This window comes from Mixophyes fleayi, chromosome 4, assembly GCF_038048845.1.
Source record: "Mixophyes fleayi isolate aMixFle1 chromosome 4, aMixFle1.hap1, whole genome shotgun sequence".
In the NCBI taxonomy this organism is placed as follows: Eukaryota; Metazoa; Chordata; class Amphibia; order Anura; family Limnodynastidae; genus Mixophyes; species Mixophyes fleayi.
Genome location: NC_134405.1, coordinates 6,937,053 through 6,952,933, shown reverse-complemented (window position 1 = coordinate 6,952,933; position 15,881 = coordinate 6,937,053). Strand labels below are relative to the sequence as shown.

The following is a 15,881-nucleotide window of genomic DNA, read 5'->3' as shown; positions in this document are numbered from 1 at the left end:
CTAACACATAGCTTGTCTAGTGCTGGAGACTAGCCCCCATCCCCCTCCTTCTACCCCCATTACCCCACACCCCCCCTACTATCACCTCCTACCCAACCACCCCTCACCAAGTGTCACTAACACATAGCTTGTCTAGTGCTGGAGACTAGCCCCCATCCCCCTCCTTCTACCCCATTACCCCACATCCCCCTACTATCACCTCCTACCCAACCACCCCCTCACCAAGTGTCACTAACACATAGCTTGTCTAGTGCTGGAGACTAGCCCCCATCCCCTCCTTCTACCCCCATTACCCCACATCCCCCTACTATTACCTCCTACCTATCCACCCCTCACCAAGTGTCACTAACACATAGCTTGTCTAGTGCTGGAGACTAGCCCCCATCCCCTCCTTCTACCCCCATTACCTCACATCCCCCCTACTATCACCTCCTACCCAACCACCCCTCACCAAGTGTCACTAACACATAGCTTGTCTAGTGCTGGAGACTAGCCCCCATCCTCCTCCTTCTTCCCCCATTACCCCACATCCCCCTACTATCACCTCCTACCCAACCACCCCTCACCAAGTGTCACTAACACATAGCTTGTCTAGTGCTGGAGACTAGCCCCCATCCCCCTCCTTCTACCCCCATTACCTCACATCCCCCTACTATCACCTCCTACCCAACCACCCCTCACCAAGTGTCACTAACACATAGCTTGTCTAGTGCTGGAGACTAGCCCCCATCCCCCTCCTTCTACCCCCCTTTACCCCACATCCCCCTACTATCACCTCCTACCCAACCACCCCCTCACCAAGTGTCACTAACACATAGCTTGTCTAGTGCTGGAGACTAGCCCCCATCCCCCTCCTTCTACCCCCCATTACCTCACATCCCCCCCTACTATTACCTCCTAACCAACCACCCCTCACCAAGTGTAACTAACACATAGCTTGTCTAGTGCTGGAGACTAGCCCCCATCCCCCTCCTTCTACCCCCATTACCTCACATCCCCCTACTATCACCTCCTACCCAACCACCCCCTCACCAAGTGTCACTAACACATAGCTTGTCTAGTGCTGGAGACTAGCCCCCATCCCCCTCCTTCTACCCCCATTACCCCACATCCCTCCTACTATCACCTCCTACCCAACCACCCCTCACCAAGTGTCACTAACACATAGCTTGTCTAGTGCTGGAGACTAGCCCCCATCCCCCTCCTTCTACCCCCATTACCTCACATCCCCCTACTATCACCTCCTACCCAACCACCCCCTCACCAAGTGTCACTAACACATAGCTTGTCTAGTGCTGGAGACTAGCCCCCATCCCCCTCCTTCTACCCCCATTACCTCACATCCCCCTACTATCACCTCCTACCCAACCACCCCCTCACCAAGTGTCACTAACACATAGCTTGTCTAGTGCTGGAGACTAGCCCCCATCCCCCTCCTTCTACCCCCATTACCTCACATCCCCCTACTATCACCTCCTACCCAACCACCCCCTCACCAAGTGTCACTAACACATAGCTTGTCTAGTGCTGGAGACTAGCCCCCATCCCCTCCTTCTACCCCCCATTACCTCACATCCCCCTACTATCACCTCCTACCCAACCACCCCTCACCAAGTGCCACTAACACATAGCTTGTCTAGTGCTGGAGACTAGCCCCCATCCCCCTCCTTCTACCCCCATTACCTCACATCCCCCCTACTATCACCTCCTACCCAACCACCCCTCACCAAGTGTCACTAACACATAGCTTGTCTAGTGCTGGAGACTAGCCCCCATCCCCCTCCTTCTACCCCCATTACCCCACATCCCCCTACTATCACCTCCTACCCAACCACCCCCTCACCAAGTGCCACTAACACATAGCTTGTCTAGTGCTGGATTCTAGCCCCCATCCCCCTCCTTCTACCCCCATTACACCACATCCCCCCTACTATCACCTCCTACCCAACCACCCCTCACAAAGTGTCACTAACACATAGCTTGTCTAGTGCTGGAGACTAGCCCCCATCCCCTTCTTCTACCCCCATTACCTCACATACCCCCTACTATCACCTCCTACCCAACCACCCCCTCACCAAGTGCCACTAACACATAGCTTGTCTAGTGCTGGAGACTAGTCCCCATCCCCTCCTTCTACCCCCATTACCCCCACATCCCCCTACTATCACCTCCTACCCAACCACCCCCTCACCAAGTGTCACTAACACATAGCTTGTCTAGTGCTGGAGACTAGCCCCCATCTCCTCCTTCTATCCCCATTACCCCACATCCCCCCTACTATCACCTCCTACCCAACCACCCCTCACCAAGTGCCACTAACACATAGCTTGTCTAGTGCTGGAGACTAGCCCCCATCCCCCTCCTTCTACCCCCATTACCCCACATCCCCCTACTATCACCTCCTACCCAACCACCCCCTCACCAAGTGCCACTAACACATAGCTTGTCTAGTGCTGGAGACTAGTCCCCATCCCCTCCTTCTACCCCCATTACCCCACATCCCCCTACTATCACCTCCTACCCAACCACCCCTCACAAAGTGCCACTAACACATAGCTTGTCTAGTGCTGGAGACTAGTCCCCATCCCCTCCTTCTACCCCCATTACCCCACATCCCCCTACTATCACCTCCTACCCAACCACCGCTCACTCATCCGTTTTCTCTATGCTCCCTATGCAGTCATCTTTTCCAGTACCCACAGTCACACCTGCGTACATGACCCACGCAGACCTCATGCTCCAGACCAACCTCCCATTATCCCCCTTCATCCTAAGACCCTATTCCTGCAATGTACACATCAGACCCCTTCAATCCTTTATCGCAGCCATTGCTAACTCCCCCCATTACCATCCCCCTTCCTCCCCCAATACATATCACATAAACTTTTATCTTATTTCCCCCCAGACACCAGCACCTCCCTTCCCATCCTACATGTCAGCACCATCAGTCCCCGCAGGCACAGCCAGTATCCCAGTTGTTACCGTCTGACTGTGTTCTGCTGCAAAGGGGTTATTCCTCAGACCTAATACTAGACTCACCCACCACCTATCATGAGATCCACATCCATAAACACATCAATATACATACACAGTTTTTACACAAGGACACAGTCATCCATGTCTGCCCATCCCACAGTCCCCCTCCCACCATCCCACAGTCCCCCTCCCACCATCCCACAGTCCCTCTTGCACCATCCCACAGTTCCCCTCGCACCATCCCACAGTCCCCCTCGCACCATTCCACTATACTTTGTTCCACCTATTTATATTTGTCACAGTATAGACCCCATTCCATCGTACGTACAGTATAGGGTCTACTGCCCATGTTACGTTCACTTTCCCAGTCTCCCTCTTACACTCAGTACACAGGGGACCACCGCCTACAGCGTAGTAACACCAGGAGTCCTTCCTACAGTCAAGGATATAGACACCATTTGTTAGCATTGTACTCTTTATTATATAACACATGTATACCATGACGTTAAGGCCACAGTCTCCCTTCAGCTCTCACAGGCAGGGTCCTTTCATCCTCATGTCCGTCTCTCTTGTACGACTTTGTTGTCATGTCTGTATGTGATCCTTCCACTAATACTGGATTGAGACCATCCTTGCAAATGTTATTATGCTTAATTGTATTCATGTCACTGTTATTATTTGTATCTGTCATAATCCTTATTGTATTCATGTCTGTCATATCTGTAAGATCACTGTCCGGGGCTACGGAATCTGTGGCCCCTTATAAATAAATGATGATGATGATCACTTGTATAGTATGATCTGTAAGTCATGAACCAGTAGGTCCAGAACCGTCGCCCTAATCCTAGCAATGTAAGGAGCCGCTCCTACTCCTCATGTAGGATCTCCTACAGGGCTTTCACGCCTCATGTACCCTAATACATTGTATTACCCTGTGTGCAGGTTATGACTGACAGTCTTTTCTACATACTATCAGACCTGAGCAGGTCCAAATCCTCTGTGTCACGGGCACTAGGAGTCTTGCCCAGGATTTCACCAGATGACTGGGCTTACCAGAGTAGTGAAGTTCACACAACAGTCCTCTGGTAGCAGGGTGACTAGCGGAACATATATCACAGCAGATGGAGAGAGAATGCCAATAAATAATAGGAAAGTCAGCAATCTTGGTCAATGAGTCAGCGACTAGCTGATATTGTGGAAAGGCAGATTTGAACACGGAGATCAGGATGGACGTGAGTAGATGCAGGGAGGTAGCAGGGAAGTCAGTAGTCTGCGTACAGCAAGTTGTACCACTGCTATGGTGAGAAGACTTGTCCAGGTGCAGGTAGGTAGTGGGGAAGTCAGTGGTCTGCATATAGCAAGTTGTACCACTGCTTATGGTGAGAAGACTTGTCCAGGTGCAGGTAGGTAGCGGGGAAGTCAGTGGTCTGCGTATAGCAAGTTGTACCACTGCTTATGGTGAGAAGACTTGTCCAGGTAGGTAGCCGGGAAGTCAGTGGTCTGCGTATAGCAAGTTGTACCACTGCTTATGGTGAGAAGACTTGTCCAGGTGCAGGTAGGTAGCGGGGAAGTCAGTGGTCTGCGTACAGCAAGTTGTACTACTGCTTAATAGGTGAGGATGTGTACAGGTGTCGATGAGTGGAGGCATACAAGGATAATAGGATGCAGACATTGAGAGCACAGAGGAACTTGATCCCAACAGATATGCAGCGTATCCAGCAAAGTCTATAACGGTATGTGTGGCGCTGCTTGGTAGAGACTTGCTCAGCACAGATATGCAGGCCAATAATGGATAGTCAATCACAATTATGCATATAACGACTGAGTAGTACGGTTAACTCCAAACAGGTATGCAGCGTAACAATAACAGTCTATAGCGGGTATGGATACCGCTGCTGAGAGTGGAAATTTGTCCTAGCGGATATGCAGAGTAAACGTAGAAAGTCAATAACAGATAGGCATACCGCTATTCAGTAGAACAGTCTGTCCACAGGGAAATGCAGGAACTGCAGAGACAAGTGTAGGAACCACAGGTGAGTAGATCCGGTAATCAGAGTCCAGCTGAGGACACAGGCAGGAAACAGGAGATTGTAGCAGGTATGGAAACCAGCAATGAGTAGAACAGGGAATCCACAGGAACTGAAGACACTGGTAGTACACAGGAGACAGTAGCGGGTATGGAAACCAGCGATGAGTAGATCAGGAATCAGCAGGAAACTGAAGACACTAGTAGAACACAGGAGACACCTTCAGAGACTCACAGGGAATGAGACTCAAGATCAGGCAATGAGGTAATGAGCACAGGTGCCTTAAATAGGGAGTTGCCTGATCAACCAATTTAGATTAAAAGCAACAGTCACAAGAGTTCTTGGGAGCTGCGCATTCGCAGACCATCAGGATGGCGGACGGCCGCGGTTCAGGATAGGTACCGGCAGGAAGGCTAGGGAGCCACGCACCAGCGCAGAGGCACTCACGGTCCGGTGAGTGACACTCTGCTCACATCTGCAGCGACCCACCTGCCCTTACCATAGACACCTATGGAGTCCATTAGATACTGCCCCTCACCATACACAGACATCTACATCATCAGGATCCCCTCCCATAACTCCTCCTCCTGCATTACTCTTCAATACAGTGTCCGGATCCCCTGCCCTCTACCCTCCCACACGCTCCCACCTCCCCCTCCCACAAGCTATTTACACACCACCATTCCTACTACACAGTCACTTACACCATATTCCTAATGAAGTCCACAACAGGATGAAAATGTTGGATTTTGAAGCCCCCACAACCAGCAGCATTGTGTCACCCAGCTCCTGCCCTCCCCATTACTTCAAGAGCTCTGCTGAGCACAGCCACTCGGCAGCAGATTCCCTGCACAGGTTACACAGCTCAGCCCACAGACACAGGCTCATCCCATGTGATCTGTACTATAGCTGCCCCCACACTACCTAGTCACACATACCTAACCATTATACATTGTGCCCTACTACTGGTACCATCACCATTTTATTGTTTTTCCCACTGGTTAGATAGCTCCCGTTATCCATCACATTTGCTCAACTGCTCTTGTAACATAGAGAAGAAATTTCACCACTTTCATCTTTTTTTGGGGGGGATCCAAAACACCGCCCCCATTCTGTGACTCATCTCCCATCTGCTTCTTCAACAGGACAAACTACTTCAGGACTTATCCACGGAACAAGTGCACCAATACCCAACAAGAGGAATATAACCAAGTAACCACTTCACTCTGAAGGAACACCAAATATTATCCTCTCCGGGACCATCCACCGAACTAAGAACAGGAAGACAAAGAACCAAAAGAGAGGAACATCTCCCGACACCTTCATTACTCTAAAGAATTAAGAAGTAAGTGACAAACACATACAACACCTCACCACCTATAGATCCCACCAGGTTACACCACACAGCCTATAGATCCCACCAGGTTACACCACACCACCTATAGATCCCACCAGGTTACACCACACCACCTATAGATCCCACCAGGTTACACCACACCGCCTATAGATCCCACCATGTTACACCACACCGCCTATAGATCCCAGCAGGTTACACCACACCGCCTATAGGTCCCAGCAGGTTACACCACGCTCCCAATAGATCCCACCAGGTCACACCACACCACATATAGATCCCACCAGTTTACACCACACCACCTATAGATCCCACCAGGTCACACCACAACACCTATAGATCCCAGCAGGTCACACCACACCGCCTATAGATCCCACCAGGTTACACCACACCACACCACCTATAGATCCCACCAGGTTACACCACACCGCCTATAGATCCCACCAGGTTACACCACACCCCCAATAGATCCCACCAGGTCACACCACACCCCCAATAGATCCCACCAGGTCACATCACACCATCTATAGATCCCACCAGGTTACACCGCACCACCTATAGATCCCACCAGGTTACACCTCATTCACTTTCCACATAAGGCTGGTACCACTATCTTCTCCTCAGGGCAGCAACCAATCACAGCTCCACTGACACATCCTCACAGAGCAGACAGTGCCTATCCTACATCTCCACGTATGGATATGAAGGATTTATTATAGAGGGTGTTACATGAAGGACAAATTGCAGCGAAATCTGCACCCAGGACAAGTGGGCTCTTGATCCCTGCTGTCGGGCCTTCTATTGGTGGCATTTTAAAGTAAATATTCTTTTATTTTTATTTAGTTAGTTTAGGGAAACAGTAAAAAAAAGAACATTAAAAAAAGTAAAAAAATGTCCTGGAATTGTCTGTGTATCTTGTCTACTGCTGGTACTTCCAATGTCATGATGACTGGAGGTCCAGAAGTCGGGGGTGGTACCTATGTAGTGCAGAGAATGGTGCGGAGCCTGTACTCGAGTCATAGTGCAGGTTGTGGGCACATTCTGCCCATGGGAGGAAGTCCACCCAGTGCTCCTGGTAGCCTGAGATTTACATGTCATGAAGGTTTGAAGGTTCTGGTTCACCCTGTCTGTCTGACCATTAGACTGTGGGTGGTATACGGAGGAAAAGTTCAGTACTATGCCCGCCTATCTGCAGAAGGTCCAACAGAACCGGGATGTGAGCTGGGTGCCCCTATCTAATGCTGTGTTAGTCATATTTCCAACGCAAGAAATACCGACATGAAAATGCTGACAGGCTAAATGCCAGTATTTCACATTCAGCAACACAGCCAAGCAGGGGGTAACCAGCCCCCTGAACTCTTTGCCATCTTTCTTTGATCCTTGTTTTTTGACTTATGTATAGTTGGGAGAGCACCTCCTCAGGATGCACTCATTGATGGTTTTAAGTGTATATGTAGATGAGGATTGTCCAATCCTTTGAGCGAATCATAAACCCCCCTGTTTCTTGTCCATAACATAGAGGTCAGCATCCAGATTAGCCCGAAAGGAGAATTTGCATCTATCCATTAGTCCTCTCTTTGCAACCTTTGAACCTGGACATTATAGTGATTGTGGAGAGGTTATTGTGCACTTTAAGAGAAGGGTTATCTGAGTATAATGGGGGAATCTTTACAATATATGTGTAACATCTGGGATTGATGATGCTGATATCAAACGATTAATCATATAATGAAACCATGTAATGCAGGGCTCTGCTTTTATACGTTCACTCATAATCTGTATATAAACTTCAATATTTCTATATATTGGGCAATATGAGCAATAATATTTAAATCTCAAGCACCGCTCACATATTTAAACGAACCAATCAAATCCCTGAGGTGTGCAGAGTTGTGACCAGATGGGCTTATTATGCCACCTGGTCTTTGTAGAGGAACCTTACACAGTTTATCATCTCACCGTCAGTAACCGTCTGTTACAGACCAGTCCTACCGGTGTCACCGGCCAACAGACATTCACCGACTGTGGATGCCAACTGCACAATCGTTATAGGAAAATAGTGCTGCCACCACCTGGCTCCTTCACTATCACCTGGAACTGAGAGCTGGCTGGTACCTGCTGACCGCGTAGGTTGGATCAGGATTGGGTACTGGGCAGAGCGGTGACACAGATGCTGGGTTCTACCAAGGACAGCTGATCAACGGATTAGAGTGTAAGCTGTTATCTCTTGGTCACAGGTTACCGCAGGCAATAGACGTCAGGCAGGGTGTTGTAACTGTGATGGTTTATTGCTCTTAAAGGGTCCTTATAAGGACCGTTACACACTAGTTTAAAGTACTTGTGATCTCCAGAAGCGCAGATGGTACATATCTTGTACATGGACAGGACAGCTCTTTTTATACGTTTGGACATATTACCTGGTAGGATGTAATCCAGCCTCCTGCTGCTTTAACCAATCCAGATAGATTCATGTAGCTAGCACGTGAATCAGACCTATTACACTGTAGATAGTGGCAGGGGGAGTGTATGTTCCCCCTCTCCATGAGCTGGAAGGGAGAAGGGGGCTCAGTCTCCTCTCCACCCCTGGTTCCACCAAGTCTAGGGTGGGAGATTTAGACCTAACAAATACTTCCAGGGAGCTTGCCCTGGGGTTTGGTTTCCCCTGTATCCAAATGTGGTGTCTCCAGGGAGTAGGGAGGATCCTGGCTCATTAGTCCTCTGGCTGCCGCTCCTGGAACTCTTTGATCTCCAGTATGCTTCTTCGCATGCTGGGTTCACCAACATACCCTGCATAACCTGGATTCATTTAAATCCCGGCGCACAATAATCTAAGTCCCCTCCGGCTGCCATGGATGTGTAGCTGCCAGCAGGGTTCATATCCATGAAGCTCCTGGCTCCCACAGTTCCCTTGTTGGACCACTACGGAGCGGGGCCCCTTGGCACCGCAGTGCTCCAGTCCCCACGCATGGGAACCAGGGCAGTGGTATAATCTGCCAGATGAGACCCAGATCCCCACTGGACCACCAGGAAACACCAGGAATAACCTATTTTATTAGATTAAACATAGGTATATTTATGCTTACTCTCCCAAGCATCTAGCGCCGGGGTTTAACCCAATCAACGTGGCAACATATTAACCCTCTGGATACTGTGACAGCCTTGAACCAGGTAGGAGCGGAGAGAGACACAGCCACAGCAGCATTATCCAATCACATGCCTTTTAGCTTCATTCATAAAATCCTAGCACTGTGTTACAGCCAGTATATACAAACTGCGATCCCACAGCTGAAGAGTAAATCACAGCAGTTCTATAAGGTGAATAGAGAATAACTGCTGACAACTATCACAGTAATTACACATAGCAGACAGTCATAAGGAATTATCAAGTCTTTCATAGGACGGAGTAATACAGAACCTCGGCAGTCTTCAGTAACCATAATGTACATACTTTATAATCAACATCTGATTATTACAATCAGGCTTTACAGAGGAATATTACTGCAATGGGTGAAATATATAACGTCTCCAAATTACCGCATATGCTGCTCTGATTCCTTTATTTCCTTATTTAATCAGTCGCACGTGCGGTAAGAGACGTTATAATAGTAATATGCAGTAATATTCCTCCGTGGAGAGCCTGATTGGAAGTATGTTTGAATTCATTAATCTAATATGATTATAGTTTCCTTTAAGTGCAGCCATACAGAGACCGTTTTAATAGTTTAAAATATACATACAGTTTTATATATTTGCTGTTTTAATAATAATTTGCAATATTGTAAAAATTATTTTTTATGCATATTATTTACATATATGTAAAGGAGTTGCAACATTTTTTTGCTTAAAAGTGCTGGTACTTATAACCTCTAGCGCAGTCCTCATTCTCCAATCTATTATGCTCCCAGGTTTTTATATGTGAGGTTTGCTGTAACCTCTGAGGACAACAGCTCAGTGTCTGTTAGTAGCAGAATATATTATAATTCATGTAATTAGCACCCAAGAGAATTAACCTAACCTTCTAGTTGTTGGTGCAGTTAGCCATAGAACTACTGCTCCAGCACATGATAGGTGGGAGCTGCTTGTTTCTGTGAGAAGAGAGTGACTGAGAAGATTGGGGAAGTTCAGGTGGACTTATCTCTGCTACACCAAGACAGAGGGTGACAACCCGGAAACCTTTCTGGAAACTGGCTGATACAGCAATATGGCTGAGCTGAATTCACTGATCAGTTTGCTACTGAAAGAGCGCATAGATTACCAGCTCATGAAACCACCACCGGGTGCTGCACCGCGCACCTTTATTGTGAAAATACTTCACCATAAAGACAAGGATTTTCTACATCTCTCTAGGACAAAGGGACCTATGCTCTACCAGACTCATCGGTGGCTTCTTCCCAGATTTCTCTGTCGCTCAATTTCTGCAAATTAAACGAAGATTGAGGGATCTCCAATTACATAGAACCATAGAATGTGACGGCAGATAAGAACCGCTTGGCCCATCTAGTCTGCTCATTGTTTTAGTAATCTATTGTAACCTCAAACCCTATTTGATTCGTTATTCTTTATAAGGATATCCTTATGTCTATCCCAATCATGTTTAAACTGCTCAATTGTATTATCCTCTACCACCTCTGATGTGAGGCTATTCCACTTATCCACTACCCTTTCTGTGAAGTAGTTTTTCCTCACTTTTACTCTGAACCTACTTCCCCCCAGTGTCAGTACATGTCCTCGTGTTCTAATACTTCTCTTCCCCCCAGTGTCAGTACATGTCCTCGTGTTCTAATACTTCTCTTCCCCCCAGTGTCAGTACATGTCCTCGTGTTCTAATACTTCTCTTCCCCCCAGTGTCAGTACATGTCCTCGTGTTCTAATACTTCTCTTCCCCCCAGTGTCAGTACATGTCCTCGTGTTCTAATACTTCTCTTCCCTCCAGTGTCAGTACATGTCCTCGTGTTCTAATACTTCTCTTCCTTTGTAGAATGTTTCCCTCCTGTACCTTGTTCAAACCCTTGATATATTTGAAAGTTTCTATCATGTCTCCCGTTCCCTTCTCTGCTGCACACTATACATATTAAGATCTATTAGTCTTTCCGGGTAAATTTTGTGCTGTAGACTGTTATGGATTTTTGAAGAATTAATCCAAAAACGAAGTCTCTTCAGAATATGTGGTAATTTCATATTACTTCTGCAAGCATTTTATGCCTTAAAACCACTAACTAATACATAGATAGAGCATCATATAAAACTTTAAACCAATAATATTTCTCCACATATCAGGAACTAGCAATATCTTCCCCTCGCCCCTCAGATATAGGCATTAATCCAAATTTATCTTTCCACATCTTATCAGGCGCTAACTTACTGTACCTTACTGTACCACAACTTCTCTATTCCCTTAATCTATATAATGGAGGGCACATTTCCTTTAGATACGTTACTGCAATACTTTTTAGACATGTTTCTCCACATACCTTAAGCAATATGTCTATAGAAGTAAAACAGCTTAATTTGTCAACATATATTTTATGCACGTAGCTCTCTTAACTCTTAAGCATCCTAACTTTATTTTATAACCAGCTTTAATTCAACTTCCATTAGTGTGAATTGATTATCCATATCATTCCTCTCTCTGCTGCTAAAAGCAACACACTATACAATTTACACAAATCATATGATCCTCTCTCTGACACTAAGGGAGGTTATTGGAGACAAACAACAAAGGAAAAGGTAAATGGAAGCGTGACAGGTTAATCACCAATACTTATAGTAGCGGATAATAGGTAGCCCTATCTGGGATCATAGGTTTATATCATTTTGACTATATTATTCATATGGATATCCAATTCTTACTATCTTATTTTACATGGTCTGACGAACATTAATACTATCATATAATGAATCATGTTCTATTCTTATTCTTTCAATTTGTTCATAGTCATTTCTCTCCTTTTAGTACCTGCATTCCTACATACTCTCCTTCAATAGAGTCCTCCTTGGTCTTCACCACTTTCCCTGTTCCTGAACAACACAAAGGAAAACACTTGAAACAAACATATATCACTGCAATAATCAATAATCCTACCACCACATACTGTAAGGTTCCACTCATCATTGCAGAAAATCCTTTGCCAAACCAACCAAAATGACTCCATCCTTCTTCTCCAAACTCTTTCAGACTACTCTGTAATTCCTGAACCTTAATCAAATGGTCGTGTACCTCATGGTCTCTAACATTGTCTGCTACATTCTTGTCCTACCAATGCACAATGCTTCTGAAGCCAAAGCCATTCTATTCTGATTTGAGACACTTCTTCCATAGTTTGACTTATGGCTACAACTATCTCACCTACCATGTCATCCATAATTATACCTTGTAGGGCATTTAGTCACAAATTTTGATTGAGAACACTTAGTATACCCCACTTCCTGACCTGGTATCGGGATATCTGCTACTACTTCTTCTATATGTCCTTTATTCTATGGCCTATTACTTCTGTATCTCTTATTGTTATACAAAATTGAGGAATTGCTTCTATCAATGTGGGATCTATTTTTTCTCTACAGTCCTTGTACTCTTGATCCCTTTCTGCTCCAAAAACTGCACAATTCCAATACATATTATCTATGTCCTGTTCCGAAATAAAATGATTTACTAAGTATATACCTGATGTAGCGCTTACCGGCAAATGTGTACATACCCAACAATCACTTTCATTTAATCTTGGTGCTATCTTGCTATGCATTTCCAACACTGTATTTGACATTTCTATTTCTCCAACTCTTTTATGCATTTCTCTTCTCTTTACCCCATGACCATTATTCTCATTACACCATTTGACACATCTCAATTGGGGACAGATCATAACAATCTTTTGTTTTATACTTTCCCATCAATGATTGTTCTGAAACTTCCTCCCCTCCCTCAATGGTGGTATTATCTGCCTGTCTGTTACGTGCTATCATAATAGTGACATTAATAGCAACAAACAACATTATAGCCCAAACACATATGATTATACACATTTTCTTCTCTGGGTTCTCTCTCCCAGCCATGTTGTTATCTGGATGTATAGGATAGATCTGGTAATGATATATCAATTCTTGTCTTCGCAAAGCTCGTCCTTAGGTTGTTCCAACCAATTTATCAGAGTCTCTGCAGTTGGTGAGTGCTACGATTTTATTATGATCGTAGTAAAATATATCAATATCACTCACTTGTAGATAGAATTACTTGCTGGTTGCTCCTTCGTCGATGCACAGGTCTTTCAACAGATATTCTGTAGCCGCAGTATCTTTAGGAGAATTTACCTTCTTACAATGAGAGGCGTGAATCCATGCAGACTTCTCCTTCACCTTTATTGCTGTGGGCGTGGTCAACAGAATCAAATAAGGTCCTTCCCATCGGTCAGTCAACGAACCAGATCTCAGGAAGCTTCTTATCATTACTTCCTCGCCAGGTCGAAGGTCATGACAAGCCTTCTCCGTTTTGTGCCTGTCACAGATGCTTGAATCTTTTTTATCTTTTTGTTTAGTGAAATCAAATAATTCACAGTTAGGTCATTTGTAGCACTTAGTTCATGTGCGGGAGAAACAACAACATTGGGCAATTTTCCAAATAAGATCTCATATGGGGAAATGTTCAAATGTCCTCTGGGTGTTACTCTAATGCAATGTAGCACTATGGGCAGAGCCTCAGGCCATAGTAACCTGGTTTCCTTGCATATCTTTGAAAATTTATTTTTAATCGTCCCATTGTACCTTTCTACTTTTCCACTGCTCTGGGTGTGGTACGGGGTGTGAAGTTGCTGATTAATTCCCATTAGTTCACACACTATCTGAAACATCTTTCCTGTGAAATGAGGACCCTGGTCTGAGGATATGAGTAAGGTATACCATATCTACATACAAATTCCTGTACTTGGCTTTCTTCCTGTGATTGAAGCGTATTTCTGGCAACTGCATAACCTTCAACCCAACCACTGAATTGATCTACACCAATTAACACATATTGCAACATCCTAACTTTTGGAAGTTGAATAAAGTCTATCTGTAAAATTTGAAAAGAACCCTCAGTTTGTGGAAGATGTGAAGGTATCGCTCTTACTGGTCTTCCTGCATTGCTTTTTAAACATATAATGCAAGATGCACAGTACTTGGCTGCCACTGGTGTGAATCCAGGCGCCAATATGTCTGTATCAGACTAATCATGGCCATCTTACCTGCATGGGTCAATCCATAAGACATTTGTGCCAATGCGGGCAAGAGTGATCTGAGGGCGACAGGCTTACCTTCCTTACTGCGCCACATGCCAAGTTCATCTTGTGAGCATCCTACATCTTCCCATCTGGCCTTTTCCTGTGAATCACAAACTTTTTGCATATCAATTAATGTTTGTACATCAGGTAAACAAACAACATTCTGAATTGCATATGTTTGTTCTGTTTCAATTTGCATTTGAGCAGCTGCTTTAGCTGCAATGTCTGCTCTATGGTTGCCCTTGGTGACTTCATCATGTCCTGTCATATGCGCTTTACACTTTATAACAGCAATTTGTGAAGGTAACTGTATGGCTGTTATCAATTTTTTTACTGGTTCTGCATGAGCAATGGGTGAACCCGTTGCAGTTAAAAAATCTCTTTGTTTCAAATTTCCCAAAATCATGACAAACGCCAAATTCATAACGTCTGTATATACATTAACACTTTTGTTTTCTCCAAGCTAACATTAGTGCTTTTAGTTCAGCCAGCCAGTTTGTACATCATCGACTACTGCATAACCTGACTGGACTGTGCCTGTCTCAGTCTGTTTGTGACAGCTGCCATCCACATAAAAGGTTAAATCAGGACTATGAAGAGGAACTTCACTTGCAGCTTCTGCTCATCAACATATTTCAAACAATCATTAGTGCTGACATTATTTTCCCACTCCTCTCTCTGAAACTCTCCAGTTTCATTTATGGGCATTAAAGAAGCTGGATTCAACACATTACATCTAATCAGTTCTATATTTTGGGGCAATATTAAGGCCAACTCCCACTTTGTGATTCGAGCAGAGGTTACATGTCTGGTTTTCTCACAGTTTAATAGCATAGCTACTGCATGAGGGACATGAACTTTCAGAGGGCATCACAATACAATGTCTGCTGATTTTTCCACCATAACTGCTGCAGCTGCAATAGCTTTTAAACAACTACAAAACCCTTTTGCAACTGGATCTAGCTGCGTGCAATAGTAAGCTATAGGCCTGGGATCTACATTGTATAAGCGGCATTTGTGAGACAGGTATGGCTTTTGGTAATCGTTGCGTCCTCTCTCTGTAGCTGGAGAATTTCTGTAAAGAACAAATTTTTTGCAGATATTAACATTTGTTCCTTAGGGATTACAATAACTGTCATTAATTTACATTTTCCTTTATCAATCCTTTTTCTGCTGCTGACTTACTTTTGTCAGCTTCTGGTATTTAACAATTTGTACAGTAACTGACTGCTCATTAGACACTTATTTATGTGTTTCTTTGTGTAGTTT

At 45.2% G+C, this 15,881-nt stretch overlaps 2 protein-coding genes across 6 annotated transcripts in view; one reads left to right on the top strand and one right to left on the bottom strand.

The window, feature by feature from the left end:
• Window positions 1-15,881, bottom strand: part of LOC142150981 (uncharacterized) — a 114,899-nt gene that overhangs the window by 51,993 nt on the left and 47,025 nt on the right. The window lies entirely within an intron of this gene.
• LOC142150999 (uncharacterized) overlaps window positions 1-15,881 on the top strand; it is a 510,250-nt gene that overhangs the window by 485,508 nt on the left and 8,861 nt on the right. For all 5 annotated transcript variants that reach the window (XR_012691120.1, XM_075206250.1, XM_075206253.1 and 2 more), the window contains exon 2: window positions 6,149-6,348. The gene's annotated coding sequence lies outside the window, so the exon portion shown is untranslated. The remainder of the gene's footprint in view (window positions 1-6,148; window positions 6,349-15,881) is intronic.